Source organism: Ranitomeya variabilis, chromosome 6 (assembly GCF_051348905.1).
Source record: "Ranitomeya variabilis isolate aRanVar5 chromosome 6, aRanVar5.hap1, whole genome shotgun sequence".
NCBI lineage: Eukaryota > Metazoa > Chordata > Amphibia > Anura > Dendrobatidae > Ranitomeya > Ranitomeya variabilis.
The window spans coordinates 360438104-360452943 of NC_135237.1; the positions used below are offsets into that span (position 1 = coordinate 360438104).

The window sequence follows — 14840 nt, forward strand, 5'->3', positions numbered from 1 at the left end:
CCAATGGCGTAGAATCAATTCCTCTAAGAGGAATAGGATTTTCCAAAGGCTCCAGGACAAAACTGCAGCGCTTGGCAAACGACAAATCCATCAGACTTAAAGCAGCACCAGAATCCACAAAAGCCATAACTGAGTAAGAAGATAATGAACAAATTAAAGTCACAGACAAAATAAACTTAGGCTGAAAAGTACCAATGGCGACAGGATTAACTTTTTTTCTTTAAACGTTTAGAGCATGCTGAGATAACATGTGTTGAATCACCACAGCAGAAACACAACCCATTTTGACGTCTATGATTTTGTTGCTCAGCTCTGGTCAGAATTCTGTCACATTGCATAGAATCAGGTGACCGTTCAGACAGCACCGCCAAAAGATTATCAGATTTGCGCTCCCGCAAACGTCGATCAATTTGAATGGCTAGAGCCATTGAATCATTTAGACCTGTAGGGACAGGAAACCCCACCATCACATCTTTAATGGCTTCAGAAAGACCATTTCTGAAATTTGCGGCCAGTGCACACTCATTCCATTGAGTAAGCACGGACCATTTCCGAAATTTTTGGCAATATACCTCAGCTTCGTCCTGACCCTGAGAGATAACCAGCAACATTTTTTCAGCCTGATTTTCAAGATTAGGCTCCTCATAAAGCAAACCAAGTGCCAGAAAAAACGCATCAACATTCACCAATGCAGGATCTCCTGGCGCCAGAGAGAAGGCCCAATCCTGAGGGTCGCCGCGCAAGAAGGAAATAACAATCTTAACTTGCTGAGCGGAATCACCAGAGGAACGAGGTTTCAGAGACAGAAACAATTTACAATTATTCCTAAAATTCAGGAATTTAGATCTATCTCCAAAAAACGGCTCAGGAATAGGTATTTTTGGTTCAGACATAGGGCTATGGATAACAAAATCCTGAATGCTTTGCACCCTAGCAGCAAGCTGATCCACACTAGAAGTCAGAGTCTGGACATTCATATCTGCAGCAGAGTTTCAGCCACTCAGAGGAAAAGGGGATGGAAGAAGCTAGGCAGACTGCAGCAAAAAAAAAAAAAAACTCAGAACTTCTTTTTAATCCCGCTTCTGCGATGCATTAAACATTTTCTTTTGGCCTGGCATTCTGTTATGATCCCAATGGCAGAGGATCTCTGATATTCCGGCAAGATAGCAAAAATATAAATACTGCTCTAGGGAGGTGGAAACTGGACTAACCGCATACCTGATCCTGACACAAACAACTAAAAGTAGCCGGTGAACGTGCCTTCGTTGGTTCTAGACGTCTCGAGCCAGCCGGAGAACTGACTACCCCTAGAGGGAAAAAATAAGACCTCGCTTGCCTCCAGAGAAATTGAACCCCAAAGATATAGAAAGCCCCCAACAAATAATAACGGTGAGGCAAGAGGAAAACACAAACGTAGAGATGAACTAGATTCAGCAAAGTGAGGCCCAATAGTCTAGATAGCAGAAAATAGATAGTGGACTATGCGGTTAGCAGAAAACCCTACAAAACATCCACGCTGAACATTCAAGAACCCCCACACCGACTGACGGTGGAGGGAGAATATCAGCCCCCTAGAGCTTCCAGCGAGTCAAAAATCAAATGTAAAGCAAGCTGGACAAAAACACTGAATAATGCAAACAATCCAAATTGTACAAAACAGACTTAGCTTTTCTTGCATGAGGCAGACTGAAAGGAATCCGGAGGAGACCAAATAGGTCTGGATACAACGATGCCAGGCAAGAGACTGAGTCCAGAGGAGACTCAAATAGGAAACACCCGCTGCTTAACGACACAGCTGGAGCTCAGGCCTGCAACAAGACATACCTAACACAATACCGGTAGTGACCACCAGAGGGAGCCCAGAAACACAGTTCACAACAGGCAGCCCCCCACGAATAATGACTGTGAGTAGAAGAATAGACACACGCAGGTAGAAAACAGGATTTAGCAAAAGAGGCCACTCTAGCTAAATAGGAAAGGATAGGACAGATTACTAGGCGGTCAGTATTAAAACCCTTCCAAAAATATCCACAACAGATAATACAAAAAATTCCACAATCTAACTAAAGACATGGAATGTATATCTGCCACTCCAGAGAATCCAACAAGACTGAGAAAATACTGACACAATCTAAGCTGGACAAGAAAACACAAAGAATAGCACTGAATTGTGAAGCACACAGCATGTGTGCCACAGGAAAAAAAACCAGACACTTATCTTTGCTGATTTGGCAGAAAGGCAGGAGGAACCAGGCAGAGGTTCTACACCTCCCAACAACAATTGACAACTGGCAAGGACTAATGAATCCTGCACACCTAAATACCCCAGTCAGAACTGCAATCAGCAGACACACCTGACCAGGACTGCAACCCAGGGACAACTGCATTACCACCTACTACCACCGGAGGGAACCCAAAAGCAGAATTCACAACAGTACCCTCCCCTTGAGGAGGGGTCACCGAACCCTCACCAGCGCCCCCAGGCTGATCAGGACGAGCCAGATGAAAGGCACGGACCAGATCAGCAGCATGGACATCAGAAGCAAAAACCCAAGAATTATCCTCCTGGCTATAACCCTTCCATTTGACAAGGTACTGAAGCCTCCGCCTCGAAAAACGAGAATCCATAATCTTCTCAACCACATACTCCAACTCCCCATCAACCAAAACAGGGGCCGGAGGATCAACAGAGGGAACAACGGGCACCACATATTTCCGCAATAAAGATCTATGGAAGACATTATGGATAGCAAAAGAGGCCAGAAGCGCCAATCGAAAAGACACCGGATTAATAATCTCAGAAATCCTATAAGGACCAATAAACCGAGGCTTAAACTTAGGGGAAGAGACCTTCATAGGAACATGACGGGAAGACAACCAAACCAAATCCCCAACCCGAAGCCGGGAACCAACACACCGACGACGGTTAGCAAAACATTGAGCCTCCTCCTGAGACAACACCAAATTGTCCACCACATGAGCCCAAGTCTGCTGCAACCTGTCAACCACAGAATCCACACCAGGACAGTCAGAAGGCTCAACCTGCCCAGAAGAAAAATGAGGATGAAAACCAAAATTACAAAAAAAAGGCGAAACCAAAGTAGCCGAACTAGCCCGATTATTAAGGGCAAACTCGGCCAATGGCAAAAAGGCCACCCAATCATCCTGATCGGCAGACACAAAGCATCTCAAATAAGTCTCCAAAGTCTGATTAGTTCGCTCGGTCTGGCCATTTGTCTGAGGATGAAATGCAGAAGAAAAAGACAAATCAATGCCCAGCCTAGCACAAAAGGCCCGCCAAAACCTAGAAGCAAACTGGGAACCTCTGTCGGACACAATATTCTCCGGAATACCATGCAAACGAACCAAATGCTGAAAAAACAACGGAACCAACTCTGAAGAGGAAGGCAATTTAGGTAAAGGCACCAAATGAACCATCTTAGAAAACCGGTCACAAACAACCCAGATAACTGACATCCTCTGGGAAACTGGAAGATCAGAAATAAAATCCATAGAAATATGCATCCAGGGCCTCTCAGGGACCGGCAAAGGCAAAAGCAACCCACTAGCACGGGAACAACAAGGCTTGGCCCGCGCACAAGTCCCACAGGACTGCACAAAAGAACGCACATCACGTGACAACGAAGGCCACCAAAAGGACCTACCAACCAAATCTCTGGTACCAAAAATACCAGGATGACCAGCCAACACAGAACAGTGAACCTCAGAAATCACTCTACTAGTCCATCTGTCAGGAACAAACAATTTCCCCACAGGACAGTGATCAGGTCTATCAGCCTGAAATTCCTGAAGAACCCGCCATAAATCAGGGGAAATGGCAGAAAGGACCACCCCTTCTTTCAGAATGCCGACCGGTTCAAGGACCTCAGGAGAATCAGGCAAAAAACTCCTAGAAAGGGCATCAGCCTTAATATTCTTAGAACCCGGAAGATACGAAACCACGAAATCAAAACGGGAAAAAAACAAGGACCATCGAGCCTGTCTAGGACTCAGCCGTTTGGCAGACTAGAGGTAAATCAAATTCTTATGATCGGTCAGGACCACAATACGGTGCTTAGCTCCCTCAAGCCAATGTCCCCACTCCTCAAACGCCCACTTCATAGCTAACAACTCCCAAATGCCGACATCATAATTGCATTCAGCAGGCGAAAACTTGCGGGAGAAGAAGGCACACGGTTTCATCAAAGAACCAACAGAATCCCTCTGAGACAAAGCGGCCCCTGCCCCAATCTCAGAAGCATCAATCTCAACCTGAAACGGAAGAGAAACATCTGGTTGGCGCAACACCGGAGCAGAAGTAAATCGGCGTTTAAGCTCCTGAAAGGCAGAGACAGCCGCAGAGGACCAATTCGCCACATCAGCGCCTTTTTTCATCAAATCAGTCAAGGGTTTAACCACGCTGGAGAAGTTAGCAATGAACCGGCGATAAAAATTTGCAAAACCCAAAAATTTCTGAAGGCTCTTCACGGATGTGGGTTGAATCCAATCATGAATGGCCTGAACCTTAACCGGATCCATCTCCATAGATGAGGGAGAAAAAATAAAGCCCAAAAAAGAAACCTTCTGCACCCCAAAGAGACACTTAGACCCCTTCACAAACAAAGCATTGTCACGAAGGATCTGAAATACCATCCTGACCTGTTCCACATGAGACTTCCAATCATCGGAAAAAATAAAAATATCGTCCAAATATACAATCAAAAATGTATCAATATAAGTCCAGAAGATATCATGCATGAAGGATTGAAAAACAGATGGAGCATTAGTGAGCCCGAATGGCATCACAAGGTATTCAAAATGGCCTTCGGGCGTATTAAACGCAGTTTTCCATTCATCACCCTGCTTAATACGAACAAGATTATATGCCCCCCGAAGGTCAATCTTCGTAAACTAACTAGCCCCCTTAATCCTAGCAAACAAATCGGAAAGCAAAGGTAAAGGGTATTGAAACTTGACCGTGATCTTATTCAAGAGGCGATAATCAATACAAGGTCTCAAGGAGCCATCCTTCTTAGCAACAAAAAAAAAAACCTGCTCCCAACGGTGAAGAAGATGGCTGAATATGCCCTTTCTCCAAAGACTCCTTAACATAACTCCGCATGGAGGTATGTTCAGGCACAGACAGGTTGAAAAGTCGGCCTTTAGGAAACTTACTGCCTGGAATCAAGTCAATCGCACAATCACAGTCCCTGTGCGGTGGAAGGGAACTGGACTTGGGCTCATCGAATACATCCTGAAAATCAGACAAAAACTCTGGAATTTTAGAAGAGGAAGAAGAGGAGATTGACATCAAAGGAACATCATTATGAACCCCCTGACAACCCCAACTAGTCACAGACATAGATTTCCAATCCAACACAGGATTATGTACCTGCAACCACGGGAAACCCAGCACGATAACATCATGCAAATTATGCAACACCAGAAATCGACAATCTTCCTGATGGGCTGGCGCCATGTGCATGGTCACCTGTGTCCAAAACTGGGGCTTATTTTTAGCCAAAGGTGTAGCATCAATCCCCCTTAAAGGAATAGGGTTCTGCAAAGGCTGCAAGGGAAAACCATAACGCCTGGCAAACTCAAAATCCATTAAGTTCAAGGCGGCGCCTGAATCCACAAACGCCACGACAGAAAATGATGACAATGAGCAGATCAAGGACACCAATAACAGAAATTTAGGTTGTACAGTACTGATAGTAAATGAACTAGCGATCCTTTTTGTCCGCTTAGGGCAGACTGAAATGACATGAGAAGCGTCGCCACAATAATAACACAAAATATTCTGACGTCTGAATCCTTGTCGTTCCGTTCTAGACAAAATCCTATCACACTGCATTGGCTCAGGACTTTGCTCTAAGGGCGACGCCACAGCGCGCACAGTTTGACGCTCCCGCAAACGCCGATCAATCTGAATGGCCAGAGACATAGAATCGCTCAGACCGGAAGGTGTGGGAAACCCCACCATAACATCTTTAACGGATTCAGAAAGACCCTTTCTGAAAATTGCCGCCAAAGCATCATCATTCCATTTAGTCAACACAGACCATTTTCTAAATTTCTGACAATACGATTCTGCCACCTCTTGACCCTGAGACAGGGCCAACAAGGTTTTCTCCGCTTGATCCACAGAATTAGGTTCATCATATAATAATCCTAAAGCCTGAAAAAAGGAATCTACATTAAGCAAGGCCGGATTCCCAGATCCCAGGGAAAATGCCCAATCCTGTGGATCGCCACGCAGCAGGGAGATGACAATTTTAACCTGCTGAATGGAATCACAGGAGGATCGCGGTCTCAGAGCAAAAAACAGTTTACAATTGTTTTTAACCCCTTTCTGTCATTGGACGTACTATTCCGTCCATGTGGGGTGGGCCCTACTTCCCAAGGACGGAATAGTACGTCCAGCACGATCGGCCGCGCTCACGGGGGGAGCGCGGCCGATCGCGGCCGGGTGTCAGCTGACTATCGCAGCTGACATCCGGCACTATGTGCCAGGAGCGGTCACGGACCGCCCCCGGAACATTAACCCCCGGCACACCGCGATCAAACATGATCGCGGTGTACCGGCGTTACAGGGAAGCATCGCGCAGGGAGGGGGCTCCCTGCGTGCTTCCCTGAGACCCCCGGAGCAACGCGATGTGATCGCGTTGCTCCGAGGGTCTCCTACCTCCTTCCTCGCTGCAGGTCCCGGATCCAAGATGGCCGCGGCATCCGGGTCCTGCAGGGAAGGAGGTGGCTTACCGAGTGTCTGCTCAGTGCAGACGCTGGTAAGCCTGCAGCCCTATCAGTGAGATCGGTGATATGACAGAGTGCTGTGCACACTGTCAAATCACCGATCTGTGATGTCCCCCCCTGGGACAAAGTAAAAAAGTTTAAAAAAAAATGTCCACATGTGTAAAATTAAAAAAAAAAAAATTCCTAAATAAATAAATAAAAAAAAAAATATTCCCATAAATACATTTCTTTATCTAAATAAAAAAAAAATCAAACAATAAATGTACACATATTTAGTATCGCCGCGTCCGTAACGACCCCACCTATAAAACTACATAACTAGTTAACCCCTTCAGTGAACACCGTAAAAAAAAAAAAAAGAGGCAAAAAACAACGCTTTATTCTCATACCGCCAATCAAAAAGTGGAATAACACGCGATCAAAAAGACGGATATAAATAACCATGGTACCGCTGAAAACGTCATCTTGTCCCGCAAAAAACGAGGCGCCACACACCATCATCAGCGAAAAAATAAAAAAGTTATAGTCCTCAGAATAAAGCGATGCCAAAATAATTATTTTTTCTATAAAATAGCTTTTATCGTATAAAAGCGCCAAATCATAAAAAAATGACGTAAATGAGATATCGCTGTAATCGTACTGACCCGAAGAATAAAACTGCTTTATCAATTTTACCAAACGCGGAACGGTATAAACGCCTCCCCCAAAAGAAATTAATGAATAGCTGGTTTTTGGTCATTCTGCCTCACAAAAATCGGAATAAAAAGTGATCAAAAAATCTCCCGTGCCCGAACATGTTACCAATAAAAACGTCAACTCGTCCCGCAAAAAACAAGACCTCACATGACTCTGTGAACTCAAATATGGAAAAATTATAGCTCTCAAAATGTGGTAAAGCAAAAAATATTTTTTGCAATAAAAAGCGTCTTTCAGTGTGTGACTGCTGCCAATCATAAAAATCCGCTAAATAACCCGCTATAAAAGTAAATCAAACCCCCCTTCATCACCCGCTTAGGCTACGTTCACATTTGCGTTGTGTGCCGCAGCGTCGGCGACGCAACACACAGCGCAGGAACACCGCATACACAACGCATGCACAACGCTGCGTTTTGCGACGCATGCGTCCTTTTTTTGCTTGATTTTGTACGCACAAAAAATGCAACTTGCTGCGTCCTCTGCGCCATGACGCGTGCGCCGCAGTGACGCATGCGTCGCAAAACGCAAGTGCAACGCATGTCCATGCGCCCCCATGTTAAATATAGGGGCGCATGACGCATGCGGCGACGCTGCGGCGCCCGACGCTGCGGCGCAGAACGCTAATGTGAACGTGGCCTTAGTTAGGGAAAAATAAAAAAAAATTAAAAAATGTATTTATTTCCATTTTCCCATTAGGGTTAGGGCTACGGTTAGGGTTAGGGTTAGGGTTAGGGCTAGGGTTAGGGCTAGGGTTAGGGCTAGGGTTAGGGCTAGGGCTAGGGTTAGGGCTACATTTAGGGTTGGGGCTAAAGTTAGGGTTAGGGTTGGGGCTAATGTTAGGGTTAGGGTTTGGATTACATTTACGGTTGGGAATAGGGTTGGGATTAGGGTTAGGGGTGTGTCTGGGTTAGAGGTGTGGTTAGGGTTACCGTTGGGATTAGGGTTAGGGGTGTGTGTGGATTAGGGTTTCAGTTATAATTGGGGGGTTTCCACTGTTTAGGCACATCAGGGGCTCTCCAAACGTGACATGGCGTCCCATTTCAATTCCAGCCAATTCTGCGTTGAAAAAGTAAAACAGTGCTCCTTCCCTTCCAAGCTCTCCCGTGCGCCAAAACAGGGGTTTACCCGAACATATGGGGTATCAGCGTACTCGGAAAACATTGGAGAACAACTTTTGGGGTCCAATTTCTCCTGTTACCCTTGGGAAAATACAAAACTGGGGCTAAAAAATAATTTTTGTGGAAAAAAAATATATTTTTTATTTGCATGGCTCTGCGTTATAAACTGTAGTGAAACACTAGGGGGTTCAAAGCTCTCACAACACATCTAGATGAGTTCCTTAGGGGGTCTACTTTCCAAAATGGTGTCACTTGTGGGGGGGTTTCTACTGTTTAGGTACATTAGGGGCTCTGCAAACGAAATGTCACGCCTGCAGACCATTCCATCTAAGTCTGCATTCCAAATGGCGCTCCTTCCCTTCCGAGCCCTCCCATGCGCCCAAACGGTGGTTCCCCCCCACATATGGGGTATCAGCGTACTCAAGACAAATTGGACAACAACTTTTGGGTCCAATTTCTCCTGTTACCATTGGGAAAATACAAAACTGGGGGCTAAAAAATAATTTTGGGGGGAAATTTTTTATTTTTTTATTTTCACGGCTCTGCGTTATAAACTGTAGTGAAACACTTAGGGGTTCAAAGTTCTCACAACTCAACTAGATAAGTTCTTTGGGGGGTCTAGTTTCCAATATTGGGTCACTTGTGGGGGGTTTCTACTGTTTAGGTACATTAGGGGCTCTGCAAACGCAATGTGACGCCTGCAGACCATTCCATCTAAGTCTGCATTCCAAATGGCGCTCCTTCCCTTCCGAGCCCTCCCATGCGCCCAAACGGTGGTTCCCCCCCACATATGGGGTATCAGCGTACTCAAGACAAATTGGACAACAACTTTTGGGGTCCAATTTCTCCTGTTACCATTGGGAAAATACAAAACTGGGGGCTAAAAAATAATTTTGGGGGGACATTTTTTATTTTTTTATTTTCACGGCTCTGCGTTATAAACTGTAGTGAAACACTTGGGGGTTCAAAGTTCTCACAACACAACTAGATAAGTTCCTTGGGGGGTCTAGTTTCCAATATTGGGTCACTTGTGGGGGGTTTCTACTGTTTAGGTACATTAGGGGCTCTGCAAACGCAATGTGACGCCTGCAGACCAATCCATCTAAGTCTGCATTGCAAATGATGCTCCTTCCCTTCTGAGCTCTGCCATGCGCTCAAACGGTGGTTCCCCCCCAGATATCAGGTATCAGCGTACTCAGGACAAATTGGACAACAATACATAGGGTCTAATTTCTCCTGTTACCCTTGGAAAAATACAAAACTGGGGGCTAAAAAATAATTTTTGTGGAAAAAAAAATATTTTTTATTTGCACGGCTCTGCGTTATAAACTGTAGTGAAACACTTAGGGGTTCAAATCTCTCACAACACATCTAGATGAGTTCCTTAGGGGGTCTACTTTCCAAAATGGTGTCACTTGTGTTTTTTTTTTTACTGTTTAGGTACATTAGGGGCTCTGCAAATGCAATGTGACGCCTGCAGACCATTCCATCTAAGTCTGCATTCCAAATGGCGCTCCATCCCTTCCGAGCCCTCCCATGCGCTCAAACGGTGGTTCCCCTCCACATATGGGGTATCAGCGTACTCAGGACAAATTGGACAACAACTTTTGGGGTCCAATTTCTCCTGTTACCCTCGGGAAAATACAAAACTGGGGGCTAAAATATAATTTTTGTGGGAAAATTTTTATTTTTTATTTTTACGGCTCTGCATTATAAACTTCTGTGAAGCACTTGGTGGGTCAAAGTGCTCACCACACCTCTAGATAAGTTCCTTAGGGGGTCTACTTTCCAAAATGGTGTCACTTGTGGGGGAGTTTCAATGTTTAGGCACATCAGTGGCTCTCCAAACGCAACATGGCATCCCATCTCAATTCCTGTCAATTTTGCAGTGAAAAGTCAAACGGCGCTCCTTCCCTTCCGAGCTCTCCCATGCGCCCAAACAGTGGTTTACCCCCACATATGGGGTATCAGCGTACTCAGGACAAATTGCACAACAACTTTTGTGGTCCAATTTCTTCTCTTACCCTTGGGAAAAAAAAAATTGGGGGCGAAAAATCATTTTTGTGAAAAAATATGATTTTTTATTTTTACGGTCCTGCATTATAAACTTCTGTGAAGCACTTGGTGGGTCAAAGTGCTCACCACACACATCTAGATAAGTTCCTTAGGGGGTCTACTTTCCAAAATGGTGTCACTTGTGGGGGAGTTTCAATGTTTAGGCACATCAGTGGCTCTCCAAACGCAACATGGCATCCCATCTCAATTCCTGTCAATTTTGCAGTGAAAAGTCAAACGGTGCTCCTTCCCTTCCGAGCTCTCCCATGCGCCCAAACAGTGGTTTACCCCCACATATGGGGTATCAGCGTACTCAGGACAAATTGCACAACAACTTTTGTGGTCCAATTTCTTCTCTTACCCTTGGGAAAATAAAAAATTGGGGGCGAAAAATCATTTTTGTGAAAAAATATGATTTTTTATTTTTACGGTCCTGCATTATAAACTTCTGTGAAGCACTTGGTGGGTCAAAGTGCTCACCACACATCTAGATAAGTTCCTTAGGGGGTCTACTTTCCAAAATGGTGTCACTTGTGGGGGGTTTCAATGTTTAGGCACATCAGTGGCTCTCCAAACGCAACATGGCGTCCCATCTCAATTCCTGTCAATTTTGCAGTGAAAAGTCAAACGGCACTCCTTCCCTTCCGAGCTCTCCCATGCGCCCAAACAGTGGTTTACCCCCACATATGGGGTATCAGCGTACTCAGGACAAATTGTACAACAACATTTGGGGTCCAATTTCTTCTCTTACCCTTGGGAAAATAAAAAATTGGGGGCGAAAAGATCATTTTTGTGAAAAAATATGATTTCTTATTTTTACGGTTCTGCATTATAAACTTCTGTGAAGCACTTGGTGGGTCAAAGTGCTCACCACACCTCTAGATAAGTTCCTTAGGGGGTCTACTTTCCAAAATGGTGTCACTTGTGGGGGGTTTCAATGGTTAGGCACATCAGTGGCTCTCCAAACGCAACATGGCGTCCCATCTCAATTCCAGTCAATTTTGCATTGAAAAGTCAAATGGCGCTCCTTCGCTTCCGAGCTCTGTCATGCGCCCAAACAGTGGTTTACCCCCACATATGGGGTATCGGCGTACTCAGGACAAATTGTATAACATCTTTTGGGGTCCATTTTCTCCTGTTACCCTCGGTAAAATAAAACAAATTGGAGCTGAATTAAATTTTGTGTGAAAAAAAGTTAAATGTTCATTTTTATTTAAACATTCCAAAAATTCCTGTGAAACACCTGAAGGGTTAATAAACTTTTTGAATGTGGTTTTGAGCACCTTGAGGGGTGCAGTTTTTAGAATGGTGTCACACTTGGGTATTTTCTATCATATAGACCCTTCAAAATGACTTCAAATGAGATGTGGTCCCTAAAAAAAAATGGTGTTGTAAAAATGAGAAATTGCTGGTCAACTTTTAACCCTTATAACTCCCTAACAAAAAAAAATTTTGGTTCCAAAATGATGCTGATGTAAAGTAGACATGTGGGAAATGTTACTTATTAAGTATTTTGTGTGACATATCACTGTGATTTAATTGCATAAAAATTCAAATTTGGAAAATTGCGAAATTTTGAAAATTTTCACCAAATTTCCATTTTTTTTCACAAATAAACGCAGGTAATATCAAAGAAATGTTACCACTATCATGAAGTACAATATGTCAACAACAATGTCAGAATCACCAGGATCCGTTGAAGCGTTCCAGAGTTATAACCTCATAAAGGGACAGTGGTCAGAATTGTAAAAATTGGCCCGGTCCATAACGTGCAAACTCACCCTTGGGGGTGAAGGGGTTAAAACCCCAAAATTTGGACCTATCACCAAAAAACAAATCAGGAGTAGGAATCTTCGGCTCTAAAGCAGGAGTCTGAACAATATAATCAGAAATACCCTGTACCCTAGCAGCAAGCTGGTCTACACAAGAAGCTAATTCCTGAACATCCATGCTGGCACAAGACTCCTCAGCCACCCATAAATAAAGAGGGAAGAAAAGACAGAACAGACTGCAGAAAAAAAAATGGCTCAACACCTTTCTTCCCTTCTTCTGAGATGCATTTAACTCATTATGGGCCAGTTGTACTGTTATGATCTGGTGACCTTGGAGCCGCATGAAAACTTTCTCTGGAGTCGGTGGAACCTGTACTGACCGCAAATCCTGAACTAACACCGCAACTAGAAGTAGCCGTGGGGTGTGCCTAACAAACCCTAGACACCTCGACACAGCCGGAGGACTAAATACCCCTATAGATGGAAATAGGAATGCTATCTTGCCTCAGAGCAGACCCCCAAAGGATAGGCAGCCCCCCCACAAATAATGACTGTGAGTAGGAGTAGAATAGACACACGCAGGTAGAAAACAGGATTTAGCAAAAGAGGCCACTCTAGCTAAATAGGAAAGGATAGGACAGATTACTAGGCGGTCAGTATTAAAACCCTTCCAAAAATATCCACAACAGATAATACAAAAAATTCCACAATCTAACTAAAGACATGGAATGTATATCTGCCACTCCAGAGAATCCAACAAGACTGAGAAAATACTGACACAATCTAAGCTGGACAAGAAAACACAAAGAATAGCACTGAATTGTGAAGCACACAGCATGTGTGCCACAGGAAAAAAAAACCAGACACTTATCTTTGCTGATTTGGCAGAAAGGCAGGAGGAACCAGGCAGAGGTCCTACACCTCCCAACAACAATTGACAACTGGCAAGGACTAATGCACACCTAAATACCCCAGTCAGAACTGCAATCAGCAGACACACCTGACCAGGACTGCAACCCAGGGACAACTGTATTACCACCTACTACCACCGGAGGGAACCCAAAAGCAGAATTCACAACAGTCTGCAGACTTATCGGTTTTGACTGGACAATCCCTTTAAGCCTTACAATGCCATGCAGAAAATAAGGGAGAAGTCTGGTGTTGTCAGATTCAGTGACCTTGGTGGCCAAAGCCCTTTGGAAATTATCATTTTGCTGAAAAAGGACTCCATTTCTGCCATGGTTCTTGCAGATGTGTGACACGTTGCTCAATCTTCCATTAACCCATGAGTCATGATTATGCAGTTTTTTTATGAACTATTAAAAAATGTCCAGGTATACATTAGAGTTAAAAAAATAGAGCCCATGATGCTCAACCAAAACATTGCATACCATACACTGACAATTAAGGGATATTTTTTGATGAATGGCAAAGGGATACTCAGTAGCCAACATACAGGTGTTTTGGGATGCTGTACAGAACCTACCTCATTGCGCTGATGCTGGGCTATTTTAGCTTGATAAAACTTCCATATACTGAGGAGCATATTGCATGTAGTTTAGTTCAGATTACTTCTTCCTAGTAAGATATTGCAGAATATTCAGGACCTCTTTCCAGTGAATATTCCTTTACTATCTCATTATACTATTAAATCAGTTCATTGAGGGATGTATTTTGTCAACTGGGGTCAATTTTGGGGAGTTTTTTTTATGTTCTGGCACCTTAAGGTCTCTGTTACTGTGACAAAGTACCCACAAACTATTCCAGCAAAATCTGCAGTTCAAAATGATTCTCTTTCCGTATTGGGCTCTGCAGTATGCCCAAATAGAAGTTTCTATGGGATATTAGCTTACTTATAAGGGATGGGATATATGGGAAATTAGCTTATTTATAAGGGATGAGATATATGGGATATTAGCTAGCTTACTTGTATGGGATGGGACATATGGGATATTAGCTTATTTATAAGATGGAATATATGGGATATTAGCTTATTTATAAGGGATGGGATATATGGGAAATTATTTAGCTTACTTATAAGGGATGGGACATATGGGATATTAGCTAGCTCACTTATAAGGGATGGGACATATGGGATATTAGCTTACTTATAAGGGATGGGATATATGGGATATTAGCTTATTTATAAGTGATGGGATATATGGGATATTAGCTAGCTTACTTGTAAGGGATGGGACATATGGGATATTAGCTTATTTATAAGGGATGGGATATATGGGAAATTATTTAGCTTACTTATAAGGGATGGGACATATGGGATATTAGCTTATTTATAAGGGATGGAATATATGGGATATTATTTAGCTTACTTACAAGGGATGGGATATATGGGATATTAGCTTACTTATAAGGGATGGGATATATGGGATATTAGCTTACTTACCAGGGATGGGATATATGGGATATTAGCTTACTTATAAGG

General features: G+C 43.7%; 1 long non-coding RNA gene across 1 annotated transcript in view; it reads right to left on the reverse strand.

The window, feature by feature from the left end:
* LOC143781175 (uncharacterized) overlaps positions 1-14042 on the reverse strand; it is a 37341-nt gene extending 23299 nt beyond the window's left edge. The window contains exon 1 of the long non-coding RNA XR_013216603.1: positions 13884-14042. This is a non-coding gene — a long non-coding RNA (uncharacterized LOC143781175). The remainder of the gene's footprint in view (positions 1-13883) is intronic.
* Between the last annotated feature and the right edge of the window lie 798 nt (positions 14043-14840).